The sequence below is a fragment of the Pseudorasbora parva genome, chromosome 5 (genome assembly GCF_024679245.1).
Source record: "Pseudorasbora parva isolate DD20220531a chromosome 5, ASM2467924v1, whole genome shotgun sequence".
Classification (NCBI taxonomy): Eukaryota; Metazoa; Chordata; class Actinopteri; order Cypriniformes; family Gobionidae; genus Pseudorasbora; species Pseudorasbora parva.
In genome coordinates, this window is record NC_090176.1 from 4,412,995 (window position 1) to 4,428,075 (window position 15,081).

General features: G+C 43.0%; 48 non-coding genes across 48 annotated transcripts; all 48 read left to right on the plus strand.

The window, feature by feature from the left end:
• The first annotated feature begins 202 nt into the window (after positions 1-202).
• trnav-aac (transfer RNA valine (anticodon AAC)) lies at positions 203-275 on the plus strand. Its single transcript has one exon. It is a non-coding gene; the product is annotated as a tRNA-Val (tRNA).
• A 121-nt stretch (positions 276-396) lies between these two features.
• On the plus strand, positions 397-469 carry trnav-cac (transfer RNA valine (anticodon CAC)). The gene has a single exon. It is a non-coding gene; the product is annotated as a tRNA-Val (tRNA).
• Positions 470-701: 232 nt separating this feature from the next.
• On the plus strand, positions 702-774 carry trnav-uac (transfer RNA valine (anticodon UAC)). The gene has a single exon. It is a non-coding gene; the product is annotated as a tRNA-Val (tRNA).
• Positions 775-1,014: 240 nt separating this feature from the next.
• On the plus strand, positions 1,015-1,087 carry trnav-aac (transfer RNA valine (anticodon AAC)). Its single transcript has one exon. It is a non-coding gene; the product is annotated as a tRNA-Val (tRNA).
• A 123-nt stretch (positions 1,088-1,210) lies between these two features.
• On the plus strand, positions 1,211-1,283 carry trnav-uac (transfer RNA valine (anticodon UAC)). Its single transcript has one exon. It is a non-coding gene; the product is annotated as a tRNA-Val (tRNA).
• A 239-nt stretch (positions 1,284-1,522) lies between these two features.
• On the plus strand, positions 1,523-1,595 carry trnav-aac (transfer RNA valine (anticodon AAC)). The gene has a single exon. It is a non-coding gene; the product is annotated as a tRNA-Val (tRNA).
• Positions 1,596-1,716: 121 nt separating this feature from the next.
• On the plus strand, positions 1,717-1,789 carry trnav-cac (transfer RNA valine (anticodon CAC)). Its single transcript has one exon. It is a non-coding gene; the product is annotated as a tRNA-Val (tRNA).
• A 232-nt stretch (positions 1,790-2,021) lies between these two features.
• On the plus strand, positions 2,022-2,094 carry trnav-uac (transfer RNA valine (anticodon UAC)). Its single transcript has one exon. It is a non-coding gene; the product is annotated as a tRNA-Val (tRNA).
• A 240-nt stretch (positions 2,095-2,334) lies between these two features.
• On the plus strand, positions 2,335-2,407 carry trnav-aac (transfer RNA valine (anticodon AAC)). Its single transcript has one exon. It is a non-coding gene; the product is annotated as a tRNA-Val (tRNA).
• Positions 2,408-2,528: 121 nt separating this feature from the next.
• On the plus strand, positions 2,529-2,601 carry trnav-cac (transfer RNA valine (anticodon CAC)). Its single transcript has one exon. It is a non-coding gene; the product is annotated as a tRNA-Val (tRNA).
• Positions 2,602-2,833: 232 nt separating this feature from the next.
• On the plus strand, positions 2,834-2,906 carry trnav-uac (transfer RNA valine (anticodon UAC)). The gene has a single exon. It is a non-coding gene; the product is annotated as a tRNA-Val (tRNA).
• A 436-nt stretch (positions 2,907-3,342) lies between these two features.
• On the plus strand, positions 3,343-3,415 carry trnav-cac (transfer RNA valine (anticodon CAC)). Its single transcript has one exon. It is a non-coding gene; the product is annotated as a tRNA-Val (tRNA).
• Positions 3,416-3,848: 433 nt separating this feature from the next.
• On the plus strand, positions 3,849-3,921 carry trnav-cac (transfer RNA valine (anticodon CAC)). The gene has a single exon. It is a non-coding gene; the product is annotated as a tRNA-Val (tRNA).
• A 232-nt stretch (positions 3,922-4,153) lies between these two features.
• trnav-uac (transfer RNA valine (anticodon UAC)) lies at positions 4,154-4,226 on the plus strand. Its single transcript has one exon. It is a non-coding gene; the product is annotated as a tRNA-Val (tRNA).
• Positions 4,227-4,466: 240 nt separating this feature from the next.
• On the plus strand, positions 4,467-4,539 carry trnav-aac (transfer RNA valine (anticodon AAC)). Its single transcript has one exon. It is a non-coding gene; the product is annotated as a tRNA-Val (tRNA).
• A 123-nt stretch (positions 4,540-4,662) lies between these two features.
• On the plus strand, positions 4,663-4,735 carry trnav-cac (transfer RNA valine (anticodon CAC)). The gene has a single exon. It is a non-coding gene; the product is annotated as a tRNA-Val (tRNA).
• Positions 4,736-4,974: 239 nt separating this feature from the next.
• On the plus strand, positions 4,975-5,047 carry trnav-uac (transfer RNA valine (anticodon UAC)). Its single transcript has one exon. It is a non-coding gene; the product is annotated as a tRNA-Val (tRNA).
• A 240-nt stretch (positions 5,048-5,287) lies between these two features.
• trnav-aac (transfer RNA valine (anticodon AAC)) lies at positions 5,288-5,360 on the plus strand. Its single transcript has one exon. It is a non-coding gene; the product is annotated as a tRNA-Val (tRNA).
• A 121-nt stretch (positions 5,361-5,481) lies between these two features.
• On the plus strand, positions 5,482-5,554 carry trnav-cac (transfer RNA valine (anticodon CAC)). Its single transcript has one exon. It is a non-coding gene; the product is annotated as a tRNA-Val (tRNA).
• A 232-nt stretch (positions 5,555-5,786) lies between these two features.
• On the plus strand, positions 5,787-5,859 carry trnav-uac (transfer RNA valine (anticodon UAC)). Its single transcript has one exon. It is a non-coding gene; the product is annotated as a tRNA-Val (tRNA).
• A 436-nt stretch (positions 5,860-6,295) lies between these two features.
• Positions 6,296-6,368, plus strand: trnav-cac (transfer RNA valine (anticodon CAC)). The gene has a single exon. It is a non-coding gene; the product is annotated as a tRNA-Val (tRNA).
• A 239-nt stretch (positions 6,369-6,607) lies between these two features.
• On the plus strand, positions 6,608-6,680 carry trnav-aac (transfer RNA valine (anticodon AAC)). The gene has a single exon. It is a non-coding gene; the product is annotated as a tRNA-Val (tRNA).
• A 426-nt stretch (positions 6,681-7,106) lies between these two features.
• Positions 7,107-7,179, plus strand: trnav-uac (transfer RNA valine (anticodon UAC)). The gene has a single exon. It is a non-coding gene; the product is annotated as a tRNA-Val (tRNA).
• A 748-nt stretch (positions 7,180-7,927) lies between these two features.
• Positions 7,928-8,000, plus strand: trnav-aac (transfer RNA valine (anticodon AAC)). Its single transcript has one exon. It is a non-coding gene; the product is annotated as a tRNA-Val (tRNA).
• Positions 8,001-8,121: 121 nt separating this feature from the next.
• trnav-cac (transfer RNA valine (anticodon CAC)) lies at positions 8,122-8,194 on the plus strand. Its single transcript has one exon. It is a non-coding gene; the product is annotated as a tRNA-Val (tRNA).
• A 232-nt stretch (positions 8,195-8,426) lies between these two features.
• trnav-uac (transfer RNA valine (anticodon UAC)) lies at positions 8,427-8,499 on the plus strand. The gene has a single exon. It is a non-coding gene; the product is annotated as a tRNA-Val (tRNA).
• Positions 8,500-8,739: 240 nt separating this feature from the next.
• Positions 8,740-8,812, plus strand: trnav-aac (transfer RNA valine (anticodon AAC)). Its single transcript has one exon. It is a non-coding gene; the product is annotated as a tRNA-Val (tRNA).
• A 121-nt stretch (positions 8,813-8,933) lies between these two features.
• trnav-cac (transfer RNA valine (anticodon CAC)) lies at positions 8,934-9,006 on the plus strand. Its single transcript has one exon. It is a non-coding gene; the product is annotated as a tRNA-Val (tRNA).
• A 232-nt stretch (positions 9,007-9,238) lies between these two features.
• Positions 9,239-9,311, plus strand: trnav-uac (transfer RNA valine (anticodon UAC)). Its single transcript has one exon. It is a non-coding gene; the product is annotated as a tRNA-Val (tRNA).
• Positions 9,312-9,551: 240 nt separating this feature from the next.
• Positions 9,552-9,624, plus strand: trnav-aac (transfer RNA valine (anticodon AAC)). Its single transcript has one exon. It is a non-coding gene; the product is annotated as a tRNA-Val (tRNA).
• A 123-nt stretch (positions 9,625-9,747) lies between these two features.
• On the plus strand, positions 9,748-9,820 carry trnav-cac (transfer RNA valine (anticodon CAC)). The gene has a single exon. It is a non-coding gene; the product is annotated as a tRNA-Val (tRNA).
• A 239-nt stretch (positions 9,821-10,059) lies between these two features.
• Positions 10,060-10,132, plus strand: trnav-uac (transfer RNA valine (anticodon UAC)). The gene has a single exon. It is a non-coding gene; the product is annotated as a tRNA-Val (tRNA).
• A 240-nt stretch (positions 10,133-10,372) lies between these two features.
• trnav-aac (transfer RNA valine (anticodon AAC)) lies at positions 10,373-10,445 on the plus strand. The gene has a single exon. It is a non-coding gene; the product is annotated as a tRNA-Val (tRNA).
• Positions 10,446-10,566: 121 nt separating this feature from the next.
• On the plus strand, positions 10,567-10,639 carry trnav-cac (transfer RNA valine (anticodon CAC)). The gene has a single exon. It is a non-coding gene; the product is annotated as a tRNA-Val (tRNA).
• Positions 10,640-10,871: 232 nt separating this feature from the next.
• trnav-uac (transfer RNA valine (anticodon UAC)) lies at positions 10,872-10,944 on the plus strand. The gene has a single exon. It is a non-coding gene; the product is annotated as a tRNA-Val (tRNA).
• A 240-nt stretch (positions 10,945-11,184) lies between these two features.
• Positions 11,185-11,257, plus strand: trnav-aac (transfer RNA valine (anticodon AAC)). Its single transcript has one exon. It is a non-coding gene; the product is annotated as a tRNA-Val (tRNA).
• Positions 11,258-11,380: 123 nt separating this feature from the next.
• trnav-uac (transfer RNA valine (anticodon UAC)) lies at positions 11,381-11,453 on the plus strand. Its single transcript has one exon. It is a non-coding gene; the product is annotated as a tRNA-Val (tRNA).
• Positions 11,454-11,692: 239 nt separating this feature from the next.
• On the plus strand, positions 11,693-11,765 carry trnav-aac (transfer RNA valine (anticodon AAC)). The gene has a single exon. It is a non-coding gene; the product is annotated as a tRNA-Val (tRNA).
• Positions 11,766-11,886: 121 nt separating this feature from the next.
• Positions 11,887-11,959, plus strand: trnav-cac (transfer RNA valine (anticodon CAC)). Its single transcript has one exon. It is a non-coding gene; the product is annotated as a tRNA-Val (tRNA).
• A 232-nt stretch (positions 11,960-12,191) lies between these two features.
• On the plus strand, positions 12,192-12,264 carry trnav-uac (transfer RNA valine (anticodon UAC)). Its single transcript has one exon. It is a non-coding gene; the product is annotated as a tRNA-Val (tRNA).
• Positions 12,265-12,504: 240 nt separating this feature from the next.
• On the plus strand, positions 12,505-12,577 carry trnav-aac (transfer RNA valine (anticodon AAC)). The gene has a single exon. It is a non-coding gene; the product is annotated as a tRNA-Val (tRNA).
• A 121-nt stretch (positions 12,578-12,698) lies between these two features.
• On the plus strand, positions 12,699-12,771 carry trnav-cac (transfer RNA valine (anticodon CAC)). The gene has a single exon. It is a non-coding gene; the product is annotated as a tRNA-Val (tRNA).
• Positions 12,772-13,003: 232 nt separating this feature from the next.
• trnav-uac (transfer RNA valine (anticodon UAC)) lies at positions 13,004-13,076 on the plus strand. Its single transcript has one exon. It is a non-coding gene; the product is annotated as a tRNA-Val (tRNA).
• A 436-nt stretch (positions 13,077-13,512) lies between these two features.
• Positions 13,513-13,585, plus strand: trnav-cac (transfer RNA valine (anticodon CAC)). The gene has a single exon. It is a non-coding gene; the product is annotated as a tRNA-Val (tRNA).
• Positions 13,586-14,018: 433 nt separating this feature from the next.
• trnav-cac (transfer RNA valine (anticodon CAC)) lies at positions 14,019-14,091 on the plus strand. Its single transcript has one exon. It is a non-coding gene; the product is annotated as a tRNA-Val (tRNA).
• Positions 14,092-14,323: 232 nt separating this feature from the next.
• On the plus strand, positions 14,324-14,396 carry trnav-uac (transfer RNA valine (anticodon UAC)). The gene has a single exon. It is a non-coding gene; the product is annotated as a tRNA-Val (tRNA).
• A 240-nt stretch (positions 14,397-14,636) lies between these two features.
• Positions 14,637-14,709, plus strand: trnav-aac (transfer RNA valine (anticodon AAC)). The gene has a single exon. It is a non-coding gene; the product is annotated as a tRNA-Val (tRNA).
• A 121-nt stretch (positions 14,710-14,830) lies between these two features.
• On the plus strand, positions 14,831-14,903 carry trnav-cac (transfer RNA valine (anticodon CAC)). The gene has a single exon. It is a non-coding gene; the product is annotated as a tRNA-Val (tRNA).
• Positions 14,904-15,081: the final 178 nt, after the last annotated feature.

The window sequence follows — 15,081 nt, forward strand, 5'->3', positions numbered from 1 at the left end:
TCCGGCAAGCGCATTTCCACACTACAAAGGCTCCAATTTCAAGCTAGTTGAAGGCAATCGTGCTAAGGATCTCAAGACAGACTACCAAGCCCAATGAGCACTTTCCTGTTGCTTGTGGAATTTACACAGACCAACACTCTGATTGCAGGGCAGATTATGGGATGAACCTGTCTTGGAAAAAGGCAATTAGGCTCACCATGAGGTTTCTGTAGTGTAGTGGTTATCACGTTCGCCTAACACGCGAAAGGTCCTCGGTTCGAAACCGAGCAGAAACAGCGACCAACTTTTGACAGAAAGTATGAATTGTTTGCAACGCCAAGAGTATCTATCTCCCTTTTACATTATACACATTTTAATTTGTGAGTCTGAAGATTTTCTTCTGCTTCCTGAAGACAGGTTTCCATAGTGTAGTGGTTATCACGTTCGCCTCACACGCGAAAGGTCCCCAGTTCGAAACTGGGTGGAAACAACTTGAGCAATTTTTACTATATGTGCTGAAATGGCTCTAAGGTAAGTGGATATCCAGCTACAAAGGCTAAAAGCTATTTGAAGGCAATCATACTAAGGATCTCAAGCCAGACTCCAATGGTGAATTATCTCTGTTCTGTTGTTTGTGGAATCTACACAGACTGACACTCTGCTTGCGGTGCAGATTATGGGATGAACCTGTCTTGGAAAAAGGCCACTAAACTCACTGTGAGGTTTCTGTAGTGTAGTGGTTATCACGTTCGCTTTACACGCGAAAGGTCCCCAGTTCGAAACTGGGCAGAAACAAATTGAGTGTTTTTTAACTAAACATGCTGAAATGGATCTCCGGCAAGCGCATTTCCACACTACAAAGGCTCCAATTTCAAGCTAGTTGAAGGCAATCGTGCTAAGGATCTCAAGACAGACTACCAAGCCCAATGAGCACTTTCCTGTTGCTTGTGGAATTTACACAGACCAACACTCTGATTGCAGGGCAGATTATGGGATGAACCTGTCTTGGAAAAAGGCAATTAAGCTCACCATGAGGTTTCTGTAGTGTAGTGGTTATCACGTTCGCCTAACACGCGAAAGGTCCTCGGTTCGAAACCGAGCAGAAACAGCGGTCAGCTTTTGACAGAAAGTATAGATTGTTTGCGACGCTAAGAGTATTTAGCTCTCTTTTACATTATACGTTTTTTAAAATTCGTGATTCGCAAGACTTCCTTATGCTACCTCAAGACAGGTTTCCATAGTGTAGTGGTTATCACGTTCGCCTTACACGCGAAAGGTCCCCAGTTCGAAACTGGGTGGAAACATCTTGAGTAATTTTTATTATATGTGCTGAAATGGCTCTCAGGTTAGTGGATTTCCATGCTACAAAGGCTGTAATTTCAAGCTATTTGGAGGCAATCATACTAAGGACCTCAAGTCAGACTACCATGATGAATTAGCTCTGTCCTGTTGTTTGTGGAATCTACACAGACTGACACTCTGCTTGCAGTGCATATTATTGGATGAACCTGTCTTGGAAAAAGACCACTCAACACAAAGTGAAGTTTCTGTAGTGTAGTGGTTATCACGTTCGCCTAACACGCGAAAGGTCCTCGGTTCGAAACCGAGCAGAAACAGCGACCAACTTTTGACAGAAAGTATGAATTGTTTGCAACGCCAAGAGTATCTATCTCCCTTTTACGTTATACACATTTTAATTTGTGAGTCTGAAGATTTTCTTCTGCTTCCTGAAGACAGGTTTCCATAGTGTAGTGGTTATCACGTTCGCCTCACACGCGAAAGGTCCCCAGTTCGAAACTGGGTGGAAACAACTTGAGCAATTTTTACTATATGTGCTGAAATGGCTCTAAGGTAAGTGGATATCCAGCTACAAAGGCTAAAAGCTATTTGAAGGCAATCATACTAAGGATCTCAAGCCAGACTCCAATGGTGAATTATCTCTGTTCTGTTGTTCGTGGAATCTACACAGACTGACACTCTGCTTGCGGTGCAGATTATGGGATGAACCTGTCTTTGAAAAAGGCCACTAAACTCACTGTGAGGTTTCTCTAGTGTAGTGGTTATCACGTTCGCTTTACACGCGAAAGGTCCCCAGTTCGAAACTGGGCAGAAACAAATTGAGTGTTTTTTAACTAAACATGCTGAAATGGATCTCCGTCAAGCGCATTTCCACACTACAAAGGCTCCAATTTCAAGCTAGTTGAAGGCAATCGTGCTAAGGATCTCAAGACAGACTACCAAGCCCAATGAGCACTTTCCTTTTGCTTGTGGAATTTACACAGACCAACACTCTGATTGCAGGGCAGATTATGGGATGAACCTGTCTTGGAAAAAGGCAATTGAGCTCACCATGAGGTTTCTGTAGTGTAGTGGTTATCACGTTCGCCTAACACGCGAAAGGTCCTCGGTTCGAAACCGAGCAGAAACAGCGACCAACTTTTGACAGAAAGTATGAATTGTTTGCAACGCCAAGAGTATCTATCTCCCTTTTACATTATACACATTTTAATTTGTGAGTCTGAAGATTTTCTTCTGCTTCCTGAAGACAGGTTTCCATAGTGTAGTGGTTATCACGTTCGCCTCACACGCGAAAGGTCCCCAGTTCGAAACTGGGTGGAAACAACTTGAGCAATTTTTACTATATGTGCTGAAATGGCTCTAAGGTAAGTGGATATCCAGCTACAAAGGCTAAAAGCTATTTGAAGGCAATCATACTAAGGATCTCAAGCCAGACTCCAATGGTGAATTATCTCTGTTCTGTTGTTTGTGGAATCTACACAGACTGACACTCTGCTTGCGGTGCAGATTATGGGATGAACCTGTCTTGGAAAAAGGCCACTAAACTCACTGTGAGGTTTCTGTAGTGTAGTGGTTATCACGTTCGCTTTACACGCGAAAGGTCCCCAGTTCGAAACTGGGCAGAAACAAATTGAGTGTTTTTTAACTAAACATGCTGAAATGGATCTCCGGCAAGCGCATTTCCACACTACAAAGGCTCCAATTTCAAGCTAGTTGAAGGCAATCGTGCTAAGGATCTCAAGACAGACTACCAAGCCCAATGAGCACTTTCCTGTTGCTTGTGGAATTTACACAGACCAACACTCTGATTGCAGGGCAGATTATGGGATGAACCTGTCTTGGAAAAAGGCAATTAAGCTCACCATGAGGTTTCTGTAGTGTAGTGGTTATCACATTCGCCTAACACGCGAAAGGTCCTCGGTTCGAAACCGAGCAGAAACAGCGGTCAGCTTTTGACAGAAAGTATAGATTGTTTGCGACGCTAAGAGTATTTAGCTCTCTTTTACATTATACGTTTTTTAAAATTCGTGATTCGCAAGACTTCCTTATGCTACCTCAAGACAGGTTTCCATAGTGTAGTGGTTATCACGTTCGCCTCACACGCGAAAGGTCCCCAGTTCGAAACTGGGTGGAAACATCTTGAGTAATTTTTATTATATGTGCTGAAATGGCTCTCAGGTTAGTGGATTTCCATGCTACAAAGGCTGTAATTTCAAGCTATTTGGAGGCAATCATACTAAGGACCTCAAGTCAGACTACCATGATGAATTAGCTCTGTCCTGTTGTTTGTGGAATCTACACAGACTGACACTCTGCTTGCAGTGCATATTATTGGATGAACCTGTCTTGGAAAAAGACCACTCAACACAAAGTGAAGTTTCTGTAGTGTAGTGGTTATCACGTTCGCCTAACACGTGAAAGGTCCTCGGTTCGAAACCGAGCAGAAACAGCGACCAACTTTTGACAGAAAGTATGAATTGTTTGCAACGCCAAGAGTATCTATCTCCCTTTTACGTTATACACATTTTAATTTGTGAGTCTGAAGATTTTCTTCTGCTTCCTGAAGACAGGTTTCCATAGTGTAGTGGTTATCACGTTCGCCTCACACGCGAAAGGTCCCCAGTTCGAAACTGGGTGGAAACAACTTGAGCAATTTTTACTATATGTGCTGAAATGGCTCTAAGGTAAGTGGATATCCAGCTACAAAGGCTAAAAGCTATTTGAAGGCAATCATACTAAGGATCTCAAGCCAGACTCCAATGGTGAATTATCTCTGTTCTGTTGTTTGTGGAATCTACACAGACTGACACTCTGCTTGCGGTGCAGATTATGGGATGAACCTGTCTTGGAAAAAGGCCACTAAACTCACTGTGAGGTTTCTGTAGTGTAGTGGTTATCACGTTCGCTTTACACGCGAAAGGTCCCCAGTTCGAAACTGGGCAGAAACAAATTGAGTGTTTTTTAACTAAACATGCTGAAATGGATCTCCGGCAAGCGCATTTCCACACTACAAAGGCTCCAATTTCAAGCTAGTTGAAGGCAATCGTGCTAAGGATCTCAAGACAGACTACCAAGCCCAATGAGCACTTTCCTGTTGCTTGTGGAATTTACACAGACCAACACTCTGATTGCAGGGCAGATTATGGGATGAACCTGTCTTGGAAAAAGGCAATTAAGCTCACCATGAGGTTTCTGTAGTGTAGTGGTTATCACGTTCGCCTAACACGCGAAAGGTCCTCGGTTCGAAACCGAGCAGAAACAGCGGTCAGCTTTTGACAGAAAGTATAGATTGTTTGCGACGCTAAGAGTATTTAGCTCTCTTTTACATTATACGTTTTTTAAAATTCGTGATTCGCAAGACTTCCTTATGCTACCTCAAGACAGGTTTCCATAGTGTAGTGGTTATCACGTTCGCCTCACACGCGAAAGGTCCCCAGTTCGAAACTGGGTGGAAACATCTTGAGTAATTTTTACTATATGTGCTGAAATGGCTCTCAGGTTAGTGGATTTCCATGCTACAAAGGCTGTAATTTCAAGCTATTTGGAGGCAATCATACTAAGGACCTCAAGTCAGACTACCATGATGAATTAGCTCTGTCCTGTTGTTTGTGGAATCTACACAGACTGACACTCTGCTTGCAGTGCATATTATTGGATGAACCTGTCTTGGAAAAAGGCCACTAAACTCACTGTGAGGTTTCTGTAGTGTAGTGGTTATCACGTTCGCTTTACACGCGAAAGGTCCCCAGTTCGAAACTGGGCAGAAACAAATTGAGTGTTTCTTAACTAATCATGCTGAAATGGATCTCCGGCAAGCGCATTTCCACACTACAAAGGCTCCAATTTCAAGCTAGTTGAAGGCAATCGTGCTAAGGATCTCAAGACAGACTACCAAGCCCAATGAGCACTTTCCTGTTGCTTGTGGAATTTACACAGACCAACACTCTGATTGCAGGGCAGATTATGGGATGAACCTGTCTTGGAAAAAGGCAATTAGGCTCACCATGAGGTTTCTGTAGTGTAGTGGTTATCACGTTCGCCTAACACGCGAAAGGTCCTCGGTTCGAAACCGAGCAGAAACAGCGACCAACTTTTGACAGAAAGTATGAATTGTTTGCAACGCCAAGAGTATCTATCTCCCTTTTACATTATACACATTTTAATTTGTGAGTCTGAAGATTTTCTTCTGCTTCCTGAAGACAGGTTTCCATAGTGTAGTGGTTATCACGTTCGCCTCACACGCGAAAGGTCCCCAGTTCGAAACTGGGTGGAAACAACTTGAGCAATTTTTACTATATGTGCTGAAATGGCTCTAAGGTAAGTGGATATCCAGCTACAAAGGCTAAAAGCTATTTGAAGGCAATCATACTAAGGATCTCAAGCCAGACTCCAATGGTGAATTATCTCTGTTCTGTTGTTTGTGGAATCTACACAGACTGACACTCTGCTTGCGGTGCAGATTATGGGATGAACCTGTCTTGGAAAAAGGCCACTAAACTCACTGTGAGGTTTCTCTAGTGTAGTGGTTATCACGTTCGCTTTACACGCGAAAGGTCCCCAGTTCGAAACTGGGCAGAAACAAATTGAGTGTTTTTTAAATAAACATGCTGAAATGGATCTCCGGCAAGCGCATTTCCACACTACAAAGGCTCCAATTTCAAGCTAGTTGAAGGCAATCGTGCTAAGGATCTCAAGACAGACTACCAAGCCCAATGAGCACTTTCCTGTTGCTTGTGGAATTTACACAGACCAACACTCTGATTGCAGGGCAGATTATGGGATGAACCTGTCTTGGAAAAAGGCAATTAAGCTCACCATGAGGTTTCTGTAGTGTAGTGGTTATCACGTTAGCCTAACACGCGAAAGGTCCTCGGTTCGAAACCGAGCAGAAACAGCGGTCAGCTTTTGACAGAAAGTATAGATTGTTTGCGACGCTAAGAGTATTTAGCTCTCTTTTACATTATACGTTTTTTAAAATTCGTGATTCGCAAGACTTCCTTATGCTACCTCAAGACAGGTTTCCATAGTGTAGTGGTTATCACGTTCGCCTCACACGCGAAAGGTCCCCAGTTCGAAACTGGGTGGAAACATCTTGAGTAATTTTTATTATATGTGCTGAAATGGCTCTCAGGTTAGTGGATTTCCATGCTACAAAGGCTGTAATTTCAAGCTATTTGGAGGCAATCATACTAAGGACCTCAAGTCAGACTACCATGATGAATTAGCTCTGTCCTGTTGTTTGTGGAATCTACACAGACTGACACTCTGCTTGCAGTGCATATTATTGGATGAACCTGTCTTGGAAAAAGACCACTCAACCCAAAGTGAAGTTTCTGTAGTGTAGTGGTTATCACGTTCGCCTAACACGCGAAAGGTCCTCGGTTCGAAACCGAGCAGAAACAGCGACCAACTTTTGACAGAAAGTATGAATTGTTTGCAACGCCAAGAGTATCTATCTCCCTTTTACATTATACACATTTTAATTTGTGAGTCTGAAGATTTTCTTCTGCTTCCTGAAGACAGGTTTCCATAGTGTAGTGGTTATCACGTTCGCCTCACACGTGAAAGGTCCCCAGTTCGAAACTGGGTGGAAACAACTTGAGCAATTTTTACTATATGTGCTGAAATGGCTCTAAGGTAAGTGGATATCCAGCTACAAAGGCTAAAAGCTATTTGAAGGCAATCATACTAAGGATCTCAAGCCAGACTCCAATGGTGAATTATCTATGTTCTGTTGTTTGTGGAATCTACACAGACTGACACTCTGCTTGCGGTGCAGATTATGGGATGAACCTGTCTTGGAAAAAGGCCACTAAACTCACTGTGAGGTTTCTGTAGTGTAGTGGTTATCACGTTCGCTTTACACGCGAAAGGTCCCCATTTCGAAACTGGGCAGAAACAAATTGAGTGTTTTTTAACTAAACATGCTGAAATGGATCTCCGGCAAGCGCATTTCCACACTACAAAGGCTCCAATTTCAAGCTAGTTGAAGGCAATCGTGCTAAGGATCTCAAGACAGACTACCAAGCCCAATGAGCACTTTCCTGTTGCTTGTGGAATTTACACAGACCAACACTCTGATTGCAGGGCAGATTATGGGATGAACCTGTCTTGGAAAAAGGCAATTAAGCTCACCATGAGGTTTCTGTAGTGTAGTGGTTATCACGTTCGCCTAACACGCGAAAGGTCCTCGGTTCGAAACCGAGCAGAGACAGCGGTCAGCATTTGACAGAAAGTATAGATTGTTTGCGACGCTAAGAGTATTTAGCTCTCTTTTACATTATACGTTTTTTAAAATTCGTGATTCGCAAGACTTCCTTATGCTACCTCAAGACAGGTTTCCATAGTGTAGTGGTTATCACGTTCGCCTCACACACGAAAGGTCCCCAGTTCGAAACTGGGTGGAAACATCTTGAGTAATTTTTACTATATGTGCTGAAATGGCTCTCAGGTTAGTGGATTTCCATGCTACAAAGGCTGTAATTTCAAGCTATTTGGAGGCAATCATACTAAGGACCTCAAGTCAGACTACCATGATGAATTAGCTCTGTCCTGTTGTTTGTGGAATCTACACAGACTGACACTCTGCTTGCAGTGCATATTATTGGATGAACCTGTCTTGGAAAAAGACCACTCAACCCAAAGTGAAGTTTCTGTAGTGTAGTGGTTATCACGTTCGCCTAACACGCGAAAGGTCCTCGGTTCGAAACCGAGCAGAAACAGCGACCAACTTTTGACAGAAAGTATGAATTGTTTGCAACGCCAAGAGTATCTATCTCCCTTTTACATTATACACATTTTAATTTGTGAGTCTGAAGATTTTCTTCTGCTTCCTGAAGACAGGTTTCCATAGTGTAGTGGTTATCACGTTCGCCTCACACGCGAAAGGTCCCCAGTTCGAAACTGGGTGGAAACAACTTGAGCAATTTTTACTATATGTGCTGAAATGGCTCTAAGGTAAGTGGATATCCAGCTACAAAGGCTAAAAGCTATTTGAAGGCAATCATACTAAGGATCTCAAGCCAGACTCCAATGGTGAATTATCTCTGTTCTGTTGTTTGTGGAATCTACACAGACTGACACTCTGCTTGCGGTGCAGATTATGGGATGAACCTGTCTTGGAAAAAGGCCACTAAACTCACTGTGAGGTTTCTGTAGTGTAGTGGTTATCACGTTCGCTTTACACGCGAAAGGTCCCCATTTCGAAACTGGGCAGAAACAAATTGAGTGTTTTTTAACTAAACATGCTGAAATGGATCTCCGTCAAGCGCATTTCCACACTACAAAGGCTCCAATTTCAAGCTAGTTGAAGGCAATCGTGCTAAGGATCTCAAGACAGACTACCAAGCCCAATGAGCACTTTCCTGTTGCTTGTGGAATTTACACAGACCAACACTCTGATTGCAGGGCAGATTATGGGATGAACCTGTCTTGGAAAAAGGCAATTAAGCTCACCATGAGGTTTCTGTAGTGTAGTGGTTATCACGTTCGCCTAACACGCGAAAGGTCCTCGGTTCGAAACCGAGCAGAAACAGCGACCAACTTTTGACAGAAAGTATGAATTGTTTGCAACGCCAAGAGTATCTATCTCCCTTTTACATTATACACATTTTAATTTGTGAGTCTGAAGATTTTCTTCTGCTTCCTGAAGACAGGTTTCCATAGTGTAGTGGTTATCACGTTCGCCTCACACGCGAAAGGTCCCCAGTTCGAAACTGGGTGGAAACAACTTGAGCAATTTTTACTATATGTGCTGAAATGGCTCTAAGGTAAGTGGATATCCAGCTACAAAGGCTAAAAGCTATTTGAAGGCAATCATACTAAGGATCTCAAGCCAGACTCCAATGGTGAATTATCTCTGTTCTGTTGTTTGTGGAATCTACACAGACTGACACTCTGCTTGCGGTGCAGATTATGGGATGAACCTGTCTTGGAAAAAGGCCACTAAACTCACTGTGAGGTTTCTGTAGTGTAGTGGTTATCACGTTCGCTTTACACGCGAAAGGTCCCCAGTTCGAAACTGGGCAGAAACAAATTGAGTGTTTTTTAACTAAACATGCTGAAATGGATCTCCGGCAAGCGCATTTCCACACTACAAAGGCTCCAATTTCAAGCTAGTTGAAGGCAATCGTGCTAAGGATCTCAAGACAGACTACCAAGCCCAATGAGCACTTTCCTGTTGCTTGTGGAATTTACACAGACCAACACTCTGATTGCAGGGCAGATTATGGGATGAACCTGTCTTGGAAAAAGGCAATTAAGCTCACCATGAGGTTTCTGTAGTGTAGTGGTTATCACGTTCGCCTAACACGCGAAAGGTCCTCGGTTCGAAACCGAGCAGAAACAGCGGTCAGCTTTTGACAGAAAGTATAGATTGTTTGCGACGCTAAGAGTATTTAGCTCTCTTTTACATTATACGTTTTTTAAAATTCGTGATTCGCAAGACTTCCTTATGCTACCTCAAGACAGGTTTCCATAGTGTAGTGGTTATCACGTTCGCCTCACACGCGAAAGGTCCCCAGTTCGAAACTGGGTGGAAACATCTTGAGTAATTTTTACTATATGTGCTGAAATGGCTCTCAGGTTAGTGGATTTCCATGCTACAAAGGCTGTAATTTCAAGCTATTTGGAGGCAATCATACTAAGGACCTCAAGTCAGACTATCATGATGAATTAGCTCTGTCCTGTTGTTTGTGGAATCTACACAGACTGACACTCTGCTTGCAGTGCATATTATTGGATGAACCTGTCTTGGAAAAAGGCCACTAAACTCACTGTGAGGTTTCTGTAGTGTAGTGGTTATCACGTTCGCTTTACACGCGAAAGGTCCCCAGTTCGAAACTGGGCAGAAACAAATTGAGTGTTTTTTAACTAATCATGCTGAAATGGATCTCCGGCAAGCGCATTTCCACACTACAAAGGCTCCAATTTCAAGCTAGTTGAAGGCAATCGTGCTAAGGATCTCAAGACAGACTACCAAGCCCAATGAGCACTTTCCTGTTGCTTGTGGAATTTACACAGACCAACACTCTGATTGCAGGGCAGATTATGGGATGAACCTGTCTTGGAAAAAGGCAATTAGGCTCACCATGAGGTTTCTGTAGTGTAGTGGTTATCACGTTCGCCTAACACGCGAAAGGTCCTCGGTTCGAAACCGAGCAGAAACAGCGACCAACTTTTGACAGAAAGTATGAATTGTTTGCAACGCCAAGAGTATCTATCTCCCTTTTACATTATACACATTTTAATTTGTGAGTCTGAAGATTTTCTTCTGCTTCCTGAAGACAGGTTTCCATAGTGTAGTGGTTATCACGTTCGCCTCACACGCGAAAGGTCCCCAGTTCGAAACTGGGTGGAAACAACTTGAGCAATTTTTACTATATGTGCTGAAATGGCTCTAAGGTAAGTGGATATCCAGCTACAAAGGCTAAAAGCTATTTGAAGGCAATCATACTAAGGATCTCAAGCCAGACTCCAATGGTGAATTATCTCTGTTCTGTTGTTTGTGGAATCTACACAGACTGACACTCTGCTTGCGGTGCAGATTATGGGATGAACCTGTCTTGGAAAAAGGCCACTAAACTCACTGTGAGGTTTCTGTAGTGTAGTGGTTATCACGTTCGCTTTACACGCGAAAGGTCCCCAGTTCGAAACTGGGCAGAAACAAATTGAGTGTTTTTTAACTAAACATGCTGAAATGGATCTCCGGCAAGCGCATTTCCACACTACAAAGGCTCCAATTTCAAGCTAGTTGAAGGCAATCGTGCTAAGGATCTCAAGACAGACTACCAAGCCCAATGAGCACTTTCCTGTTGCTTGTGGAATTTACACAGACCAACACTCTGATTGCAGGGCAGATTATGGGATGAACCTGTCTTGGAAAAAGGCAATTAAGCTCACCATGAGGTTTCTGTAGTGTAGTGGTTATCACGTTCGCCTAACACGCGAAAGGTCCTCGGTTCGAAACCGAGCAGAAACAGCGGTCAGCTTTTGACAGAAAGTATAGATTGTTTGCGACGCTAAGAGTATTTAGCTCTCTTTTACATTATACGTTTTTTAAAATTCGTGATTCGCAAGACTTCCTTATGCTTCCTGAAGACAGGTTTCCATAGTGTAGTGGTTATCACGTTCGCCTTACACGCGAAAGGTCCCCAGTTCGAAACTGGGTGGAAACATCTTGAGTAATTTTTATTATATGTGCTGAAATGGCTCTCAGGTTAGTGGATTTCCATGCTACAAAGGCTGTAATTTCAAGCTATTTGGAGGCAATCATACTAAGGACCTCAAGTCAGACTACCATGATGAATTAGCTCTGTCCTGTTGTTTGTGGAATCTACACAGACTGACACTCTGCTTGCAGTGCATATTATTGGATGAACCTGTCTTGGAAAAAGACCACTCAACACAAAGTGAAGTTTCTGTAGTGTAGTGGTTATCACGTTCGCCTAACACGCGAAAGGTCCTCGGTTCGAAACCGAGCAGAAACAGCGACCAACTTTTGACAGAAAGTATGAATTGTTTGCAACGCCAAGAGTATCTATCTCCCTTTTACGTTATACACATTTTAATTTGTGAGTCTGAAGATTTTCTTCTGCTTCCTGAAGACAGGTTTCCATAGTGTAGTGGTTATCACGTTCGCCTCACACGCGAAAGGTCCCCAGTTCGAAACTGGGTGGAAACAACTTGAGCAATTTTTACTATATGTGCTGAAATGGCTCTAAGGTAAGTGGATATCCAGCTACAAAGGCTAAAAGCTATTTGAAGGCAATCATACTAAGGATCTCAAGCCAGACTCCAATGGTGAATTATCTCTGTTCTGTTGTTTGTGGAATCTACACAGACTGACACTCTGCTTGCGGTGCAGATTATGGGATGAACCTGTCTTTGAAAAAGGCCACTAAACTCACTGTGAGGTTTCTCTAGTGTAGTGGTTATCACGTTCGCTTTACACGCGAAAGGTCCCCAGTTCGAAACTGGGCAGAAACAAATTGAGTGTTTTTTAACTAAACATGCTGAAATGGATCTCCGTCAAGCGCATTTCCACACTACAAAGGCTCCAATTTCAAGCTAGTTGAAGGCAATCGTGCTAAGGATCTCAAGACAGACTACCAAGCCCAATGAGCACTTTCCTTTTGCTTGTGGAATTTACACAGACCAACACTCTGATTGCAGGGCAGATTATGGGATGAACCTGTCTTGGAAAAAGGCAATTGAGCTCACCATGAGGTTTCTGTAGTGTAGTGGTTATCACGTTCGCCTAACACGCGAAAGGTCCTCGGTTCGAAACCGAGCAGAAACAGCGACCAACTTTTGACAGAAAGTATGAATTGTTTGCAACGCCAAGAGTATCTATCTCCCTTTTACATTATACACATTTTAATTTGTGAGTCTGAAGATTTTCTTCTGCTTCCTGAAGACAGGTTTCCATAGTGTAGTGGTTATCACGTTCGCCTCACACGCGAAAGGTCCCCAGTTCGAAACTGGGTGGAAACAACTTGAGCAATTTTTACTATATGTGCTGAAATGGCTCTAAGGTAAGTGGATATCCAGCTACAAAGGCTAAAAGCTATTTGAAGGCAATCATACTAAGGATCTCAAGCCAGACTCCAATGGTGAATTATCTCTGTTCTGTTGTTTGTGGAATCTACACAGACTGACACTCTGCTTGCGGTGCAGATTATGGGATGAACCTGTCTTGGAAAAAGGCCACTAAACTCACTGTGAGGTTTCTGTAGTGTAGTGGTTATCACGTTCGCTTTACACGCGAAAGGTCCCCAGTTCGAAACTGGGCAGAAACAAATTGAGTGTTTTTTAACTAAACATGCTGAAATGGATCTCCGGCAAGCGCATTTCCACACTACAAAGGCTCCAATTTCAAGCTAGTTGAAGGCAATCGTGCTAAGGATCTCAAGACAGACTACCAAGCCCAATGAGCACTTTCCTGTTGCTTGTGGAATTTACACAGACCAACACTCTGATTGCAGGGCAGATTATGGGATGAACCTGTCTTGGAAAAAGGCAATTAAGCTCACCATGAGGTTTCTGTAGTGTAGTGGTTATCACATTCGCCTAACACGCGAAAGGTCCTCGGTTCGAAACCGAGCAGAAACAGCGGTCAGCTTTTGACAGAAAGTATAGATTGTTTGCGACGCTAAGAGTATTTAGCTCTCTTTTACATTATACGTTTTTTAAAATTCGTGATTCGCAAGACTTCCTTATGCTACCTCAAGACAGGTTTCCATAGTGTAGTGGTTATCACGTTCGCCTCACACGCGAAAGGTCCCCAGTTCGAAACTGGGTGGAAACATCTTGAGTAATTTTTATTATATGTGCTGAAATGGCTCTCAGGTTAGTGGATTTCCATGCTACAAAGGCTGTAATTTCAAGCTATTTGGAGGCAATCATACTAAGGACCTCAAGTCAGACTACCATGATGAATTAGCTCTGTCCTGTTGTTTGTGGAATCTACACAGACTGACACTCTGCTTGCAGTGCATATTATTGGATGAACCTGTCTTGGAAAAAGACCACTCAACACAAAGTGAAGTTTCTGTAGTGTAGTGGTTATCACGTTCGCCTAACACGTGAAAGGTCCTCGGTTCGAAACAGAGCAGAAACAGCGACCAACTTTTGACAGAAAGTATGAATTGTTTGCAACGCCAAGAGTATCTATCTCCCTTTTACGTTATACACATTTTAATTTGTGAGTCTGAAGATTTTCTTCTGCTTCCTGAAGACAGGTTTCCATAGTGTAGTGGTTATCACGTTCGCCTCACACGCGAAAGGTCCCCAGTTCGAAACTGGGTGGAAACAACTTGAGCAATTTTTACTATATGTGCTGAAATGGCTCTAAGGTAAGTGGATATCCAGCTACAAAGGCTAAAAGCTATTTGAAGGCAATCATACTAAGGATCTCAAGCCAGACTCCAATGGTGAATTATCTCTGTTCTGTTGTTTGTGGAATCTACACAGACTGACACTCTGCTTGCGGTGCAGATTATGGGATGAACCTGTCTTTGAAAAAGGCCACTAAACTCACTGTGAGGTTTCTCTAGTGTAGTGGTTATCACGTTCGCTTTACACGCGAAAGGTCCCCAGTTCGAAACTGGGCAGAAACAAATTGAGTGTTTTTTAACTAAACATGCTGAAATGGATCTCCGTCAAGCGCATTTCCACACTACAAAGGCTCCAATTTCAAGCTAGTTGAAGGCAATCGTGCTAAGGATCTCAAGACAGACTACCAAGCCCAATGAGCACTTTCCTGTTGCTTGTGGAATTTACACAGACCAACACTCTGATTGCAGGGCAGATTATGGGATGAACCTGTCTTGGAAAAAGGCAATTAAGCTCACCATGAGGTTTCTGTAGTGTAGTGGTTATCACGTTCGCCTAACACGCGAAAGGTCCTCGGTTCGAAACCGAGCAGAAACAGCGACCAACTTTTGACAGAAAGTATGAATTGTTTGCAACGCCAAGAGTATCTATCTCCCTTTTACATTATACACATTTTAATTTGTGAGTCTGAAGATTTTCTTCTGCTTCCTGAAGACAGGTTTCCATAGTGTAGTGGTTATCACGTTCGCCTCACACGCGAAAGGTCCCCAGTTCGAAACTGGGTGGAAACAACTTGAGCAATTTTTACTATATGTGCTGAAATGGCTCTAAGGTAAGTGGATATCCAGCTACAAAGGCTAAAAGCTATTTGAAGGCAATCATACTAAGGATCTCAAGCCAGACTCCAATGGTGAATTATCTCTGTTCTGTTGTTTGTGGAATCTACACAGACTGACACTCTGCTTGCGG